This window comes from Salvelinus alpinus, chromosome 4, assembly GCF_045679555.1.
Source record: "Salvelinus alpinus chromosome 4, SLU_Salpinus.1, whole genome shotgun sequence".
Lineage (NCBI taxonomy): Eukaryota > Metazoa > Chordata > Actinopteri > Salmoniformes > Salmonidae > Salvelinus > Salvelinus alpinus.
Window position 1 is genome coordinate 102,325,576 of NC_092089.1, and position 8,926 is coordinate 102,334,501.

The following is an 8,926-nucleotide window of genomic DNA, read 5'->3' on the forward strand; positions in this document are numbered from 1 at the left end:
TTAGGAACAGTGGACGAGAGGGAGGCGAGGAGGGTAGGAACCGCGGAAAGGTGGGCTGGGACCAGCGGTAGAAGGTGGAGGGGAGGAACAAAGGTAGAAAGGGGGAGGAGGGGAGGAACAGCAGTAGAAAGAGGGGGGGAGGAACAGAGGTAGAAAGGGGGAGGAGGGGAGGAACAGTGGTAGAAGGGGGAGGAACAGCGGTAGCAGGGGGAGGAGGGGAGGAACAGCAGTAGAAAGAGGGGGGGAGGAACAGAGGTAGGGGGGGGGACAGTGGTAGAAAGGGGGGGGGGGGACAGTGGTAGAAAGGGGAGGAACAGCGGTAGGAGGGGGAGGAGGGAGGAACAGCGGTAGGAGGGGGGAGGAGCGGTAGGACTATTATGACTCTCAGAAACATCAGATAATAACACGTACCGTAGATAATGAAGTTATACGACTCTCAGAAACATCAGATAATAACACGTACCGTAGATAATGAAGTTATATGACTCTCAGTAACATCAGATAATAACACGTACCGTAGATAATGAAGTTATATGACTCTCAGTAACATCAGATAATAACACATACCGTAGATAATGAAGTTTTATGACTCTCAGTAACACCAGATAATAACACGTATCGTAGATAATGAAGTTATACGACTCTCAGTAACATCAGATAATAACACGTACCGTAGATAATGAAGTTATACGACTCTCAGTAACATCAGATAATAACACGTACCGTAGATAATGAAGTTATACGACTCTCAGTAACATCAGATAATAACACGTACCGTAGATAATGAAGTTATACGACTCTCAGTAACATCAGATAATAACACGTACCGTAGATAATGAAGTTATATGACTCTCAGAAACATCAGATAATAACACGTACCGTAGATAATGAAGTTATATGACTCTCAGTAACATCAGATAATAACACGTATCGTAGATAATGAAGTTATATGACTCTCAGAAACATCAGATAATAACACGTATCGTAGATAATGAAGTTATATGACTCTGAGAAACATCAGATAATAACACGTACCGTAGATAATGAAGTTATATGACTCTCAGTAACATCAGATAATAACACGTACCGTAGATAATGAAGTTATATGACTCTCAGTAACATCAGATAATAACACGTACCGTAGATAATGAAGTTATATGACTCTCAGAAACATCAGATAATAACACGTATCGTAGATAATGAAGTTATATGACTCTCAGAAACATCAGATAATAACACGTACCGTAGATAATGAAGTTATATGACTCTCAGAAACATCAGATAATAACACGTACCGTAGATAATGAAGTTATATGACTCTCAGTAACATAAGATAATAACACGTACCGTAGATAATGAAGTTATATGACTCTCAGAAACATCAGATAATAACACGTACCGTAGATAATGAAGTTATATGACTCTCAGAAACATCAGATAATAACACGTACCGTAGATAATGAAGTTTTATGACTCTCAGAAACATCAGATAATAACACGTACCGTAGATAATGAAGTTATACGACTCTCAGTAACATCAGATAATAACACGTACCGTAGATAATGAAGTTATACGACTCTCAGTAACATCAGATAATAACACGTATCGTAGATAATGAAGTTATACGACTCTCAGTAACATCAGATAATAACACGTATCGTAGATAATGAAGTTATACGACTCTCAGAAACATCAGATAATAACACGTACCGTAGATAATGAAGTTATATGACTCTCAGTAACATCAGATAATAACACATACCGTAGATAATGAAGTTTTATGACTCACAGTAACACCAGATAATAACACGTATCGTAGATAATGAAGTTATACGACTCTCAGTAACATCAGATAATAACACGTACCGTAGATAATGAAGTTATATGACTCTCAGTAACATCAGATAATAACACGTACCGTAGATAATGAAGTTATACGACTCTCAGTAACATCAGATAATAACACGTACCGTAGAAAATGAAGTTATACGACTCTCAGTAACATCAGATAATAACACGTACCGTAGATAATGAAGTTATATGACTCTCAGAAACATCAGATAATAACACGTACCGTAGATAATGAAGTTATATGACTCTCAGTAACATCAGATAATAACACGTATCGTAGATAATGAAGTTATATGACTCTCAGAAACATCAGATAATAACACGTACCGTAGATAATGAAGTTATATGACTCTCAGTAACATCAGATAATAACACGTATCGTAGATAATGAAGTTATATGACTCTCAGAAACATCAGATAATAACACGTATCGTAGATAATGAAGTTATATGACTCTCAGAAACATCAGATAATAACACGTACCGTAGATAATTAAGTTATATGACTCTCAGTAACATCAGATAATAACACGTACCGTAGATAATGAAGTTATATGACTCTCAGTAACATCAGATAATAACACGTACCGTAGATAATGAAGTTATATGACTCTCAGAAACATCAGATAATAACACGTATCGTAGATAATGAAGTTATATGACTCTCAGTAACATCAGATAATAACACGTATCGTAGATAATGAAGTTATATGACTCTCAGTAACATCAGATAATAACACGTATCGTAGATAATGAAGTTATATGACTCTCAGAAACATCAGATAATAACACGTACCGTAGATAATGAAGTTATATGACTCTCAGTAACATAAGATAATAACACGTACCGTAGATAATGAAGTTATATGACTCTCAGAAACATCAGATAATAACACGTACCGTAGATAATGAAGTTATATGACTCTCAGAAACATCAGATAATAACACGTACCGTAGATAATGAAGTTTTATGACTCTCAGAAACATCAGATAATAACACGTACCGTAGATAATGAAGTTATACGACTCTCAGTAACATCCGATAATAACACGTACCGTAGATAATGAAGTTATACGACTCTCAGTAACATCAGATAATAACACGTATCGTAGATAATGAAGTTATACGACTCTCAGTAACATCAGATAATAACACGTATCGTAGATAATGAAGTTATATGACTCTCAGAAACATCAGATAATAACACGTACCGTAGATAATGAAGTTATATGACTCTCAGTAACATAAGATAATAACACGTACCGTAGATACTGAAGTTATATGACTCTCAGAAACATCAGATAATAACACGTACCGTAGATAATGAAGTTATATGACTCTCAGTAACATCAGATAATAACACGTACCGTAGATAATGAAGTTTTATGACTCTCAGAAACATCAGATAATAACACGTACCGTAGATAATGAAGTTATACGACTCTCAGTAACATCAGATAATAACACGTACCGTAGATAATGAAGTTATACGACTCTCAGTAACATCAGATAATAACACGTATCGTAGATAATGAAGTTATACGACTCTCAGAAACATCAGATAATAACACGTATCGTAGATAATGAAGTTATATGACTCTCAGAAACATCAGATAATAACACGTACCGTAGATAATGAAGTTATATGACTCTCAGTAACATCAGATAATAACACATACCGTAGATAATGAAGTTTTATGACTCTCAGTAACACCAGATAATAACACGTATCGTAGATAATGAAGTTATACGACTCTCAGTAACATCAGATAATAACACGTACCGTAGATAATGAAGTTATACGACTCTCAGTAACATCAGATAATAACACGTACCGTAGATAATGAAGTTATATGACTCTCAGAAACATCAGATAATAACACGTACCGTAGATAATGAAGTTATATGACTCTCAGTAACATCAGATAATAACACGTATCGTAGATAATGAAGTTATATGACTCTCAGAAACATCAGATAATAACACGTATCGTAGATAATGAAGTTATATGACTCTCAGAAACATCAGATAATAACACGTACCGTAGATAATGAAGTTATATGACTCTCAGTAACATCAGATAATAACACGTACCGTAGATAATGAAGTTATATGACTCTCAGTAACATCAGATAATAACACGTACCGTAGATAATGAAGTTATATGACTCTCAGAAACATCAGATAATAACACGTACCGTAGATAATGAAGTTATACGACTCTCAGTAACATCAGATAATAACACGTACCGTAGATAATGAAGTTATACGACTCTCAGTAACATCAGATAATAACACGTATCGTAGATAATGAAGTTATACGACTCTCAGTAACATCAGATAATAACACGTATCGTAGATAATGAAGTTATATGACTCTCAGAAACATCAGATAATAACACGTACCGTAGATAATGAAGTTATATGACTCTCAGTAACATAAGATAATAACACGTACCGTAGATAATGAAGTTATATGACTCTCAGAAACATCAGATAATAACACGTACCGTAGATAATGAAGTTATATGACTCTCAGTAACATCAGATAATAACACGTACCGTAGATAATGAAGTTTTATGACTCTCAGAAACATCAGATAATAACACGTACCGTAGATAATGAAGTTATACGACTCTCAGTAACATCAGATAATAACACGTACCGTAGATAATGAAGTTATACGACTCTCAGTAACATCAGATAATAACACGTATCGTAGATAATGAAGTTATACGACTCTCAGTAACATCAGATAATAACACGTATCGTAGATAATGAAGTTATATGACTCTCAGTAACATCAGATAATAACACGTACCGTAGATAATGAAGTTATATGACTCTCAGTAACATCAGATAATAACACGTACCGTAGATAATGAAGTTATATGACTCTCAGTAACATCAGATAATAACACATACCGTAGATAATGAAGTTATATGACTCTCAGTAACATAAGATAATAACACGTACCGTAGATAATGAAGTTATATGACTCTCAGAAACATCAGATAATAACACGTACCGTAGATAATGAAGTTATATGACTCTCAGAAACATCAGATAATAACACGTACCGTAGATAATGAAGTTTTATGACTCTCAGAAACATCAGATAATAACACGTACCGTAGATAATGAAGTTATACGACTCTCAGTAACATCAGATAATAACACGTACCGTAGATAATGAAGTTATACGACTCTCAGTAACATCAGATAATAACACGTATCGTAGATAATGAAGTTATTCGACTCTCAGAAACATCAGATAATAACACGTACCGTAGATAATGAAGTTATATGACTCTCAGTAACATCAGATAATAACACATACCGTAGATAATGAAGTTTTATGACTCTCAGTAACACCAGATAATAACACGTATCGTAGATAATGAAGTTATACGACTCTCAGTAACATCAGATAATAACACGTACCGTAGATAATGAAGTTATATGACTCTCAGTAACATCAGATAATAACACGTACCGTAGATAATGAAGTTATACGACTCTCAGTAACATCAGATAATAACACGTACCGTAGATAATGAAGTTATACGACTCTCAGTAACATCAGATAATAACACGTACCGTAGATAATGTCAGTTATATGACTCTCAGAAACATCAGATAATAACACGTACCGTAGATAATGAAGTTATATGACTCTCAGTAACATCAGATAATAAAACGTATCGTAGATAATGAAGTTATATGACTCTCAGAAACATCAGATAATAACAGGTACCGTAGATAATGAAGTTATATGACTCTCAGTAACATCAGATAATAACACGTATCGTAGATAATGAAGTTATATGACTCTCAGAAACATCAGATAATAACACGTATCGTAGATAATGAAGTTATATGACTCTCAGAAACATCAGATAATAACACGTACCGTAGATAATGAAGTTATATGACTCTCAGTAACATCAGACAATAACACGTACCGTAGATAATGAAGTTATATGACTCTCAGTAACATCAGATAATAACACGTACCGTAGATAATGAAGTTATATGACTCTCAGAAACATCAGATAATAACACGTATCGTAGATAATGAAGTTATATGACTCTCAGTAACATCAGATAATAACACGTACCGTAGATAATGAAGTTATATGACTCTCAGTAACATCAGATAATAACACGTATCGTAGATAATGAAGTTATATGACTCTCAGAAACATCAGATAATAACACGTACCGTAGATAATGAAGTTATATGACTCTCAGTAACATAAGATAATAACACGTACCGTAGATAATGAAGTTATATGACTCTCAGAAACATCAGATAATAACACGTACCGTAGATAATGAAGTTATATGACTCTCAGAAACATCAGATAATAACACGTACCGTAGATAATGAAGTTTTATGACTCTCAGAAACATCAGATAATAACACGTACCGTAGATAATGAAGTTATACGACTCTCAGTAACATCAGATAATAACACGTACCGTAGATAATGAAGTTATACGACTCTCAGTAACATCAGATAATAACACGTATCGTAGATAATGAAGTTATATGACTCTCAGAAACATCAGATAATAACACGTATCGTAGATAATGAAGTTATATGACTCTCAGAAACATCAGATAATAACACGTACCGTAGATAATGAAGTTATATGACTCTCAGTAACATCAGATAATAACACGTACCGTAGATAATGAAGTTATATGACTCTCAGTAACATCAGATAATAACACGTACCGTAGATAATGAAGTTATATGACTCTCAGAAACATCAGATAATAACACGTATCGTAGATAATGAAGTTATATGACTCTCAGTAACATCAGATAATAACACGTATCGTAGATAATGAAGTTATATGACTCTCAGAAACATCAGATAATAACACGTACCGTAGATAATGAAGTTATATGACTCTCAGTAACATAAGATAATAACACGTACCGTAGATAATGAAGTTATATGACTCTCAGAAACATCAGATAATAACACGTACCGTAGATAATGAAGTTATATGACTCTCAGAAACATCAGATAATAACACGTACCGTAGATAATGAAGTTTTATGACTCTCAGAAACATCAGATAATAACACGTACCGTAGATAATGAAGTTATACGACTCCCAGTAACATCAGATAATAACACGTACCGTAGATAATGAAGTTATACGACTCTCAGTAACATCAGATAATAACACGTATCGTAGATAATGAAGTTATACGACTCTCAGTAACATCAGATAATAACACGTATCGTAGATAATGAAGTTATATGACTCTCAGAAACATCAGATAATAACACGTACCGTAGATAATGAAGTTATATGACTCTCAGTAACATAAGATAATAACACGTACCGTAGATAATGAAGTTATATGACTCTCAGAAACATCAGATAATAACACGTACCGTAGATAATGAAGTTATATGACTCTCAGTAACATCAGATAATAACACGTACCGTAGATAATGAAGTTTTATGACTCTCAGAAACATCAGATAATAACACGTACCGTAGATAATGAAGTTATACGACTCTCAGTAACATCAGATAATAACACGTACCGTAGATAATGAAGTTATACGACTCTCAGTAACATCAGATAATAACACGTATCGTAGATAATGAAGTTATACGACTCTCAGAAACATCAGATAATAACACGTATCGTAGATAATGAAGTTATATGACTCTCAGAAACATCAGATAATAACACGTACCGTAGATAATGAAGTTATATGACTCTCAGTAACATCAGATAATAACACATACCGTAGATAATGAAGTTTTATGACTCTCAGTAACACCAGATAATAACACGTATCGTAGATAATGAAGTTATACGACTCTCAGTAACATCAGATAATAACACGTACCGTAGATAATGAAGTTATATGACTCTCAGTAACATCAGATAATAACACGTACCGTAGATAATGAAGTTATATGACTCTCAGTAACATCAGATAATAACACGTACCGTAGATAATGAAGTTATATGACTCTCAGAAACATCAGATAATAACACGTATCGTAGATAATGAAGTTATATGACTCTCAGTAACATCAGATAATAACACGTATCGTAGATAATGAAGTTATATGACTCTCAGAAACATCAGATAATAACACGTACCGTAGATAATGAAGTTATATGACTCTCAGTAACATAAGATAATAACACGTACCGTAGATAATGAAGTTATATGACTCTCAGAAACATCAGATAATAACACGTACCGTAGATAATGAAGTTATATGACTCTCAGAAACATCAGATAATAACACGTACCGTAGATAATGAAGTTTTATGACTCTCAGAAACATCAGATAATAACACGTACCGTAGATAATGAAGTTATACGACTCTCAGTAACATCAGATAATAACACGTACCGTAGATAATGAAGTTATACGACTCTCAGTAACATCAGATAATAACACGTATCGTAGATAATGAAGTTATACGACTCTCAGTAACATCAGATAATAACACGTATCGTAGATAATGAAGTTATATGACTCTCAGAAACATCAGATAATAACACGTACCGTAGATAATGAAGTTATATGACTCTCAGAAACATCAGATAATAACACGTACCGTAGATAATGAAGTTATATGACTCTCAGTAACATAAGATAATAACACGTACCGTAGATAATGAAGTTATATGACTCTCAGAAACATCAGATAATAACACGTACCGTAGATAATGAAGTTATATGACTCTCAGAAACATCAGATAATAACACGTACCGTAGATAATGAAGTTTTATGACTCTCAGAAACATCAGATAATAACACGTACCGTAGATAATGAAGTTATACGACTCTCAGTAACATCAGATAATAACACGTACCGTAGATAATGAAGTTATACGACTCTCAGTAACATCAGATAATAACACGTACCGTAGATAATGAAGTTATACGACTCTCAGTAACATCAGATAATAACACGTACCGTAGATAATGAAGTTATACGACTCTCAGTAACATCAGATAATAACACGTATCGTAGATAATGAAGTTATACGACTCTCAGTAACATCAG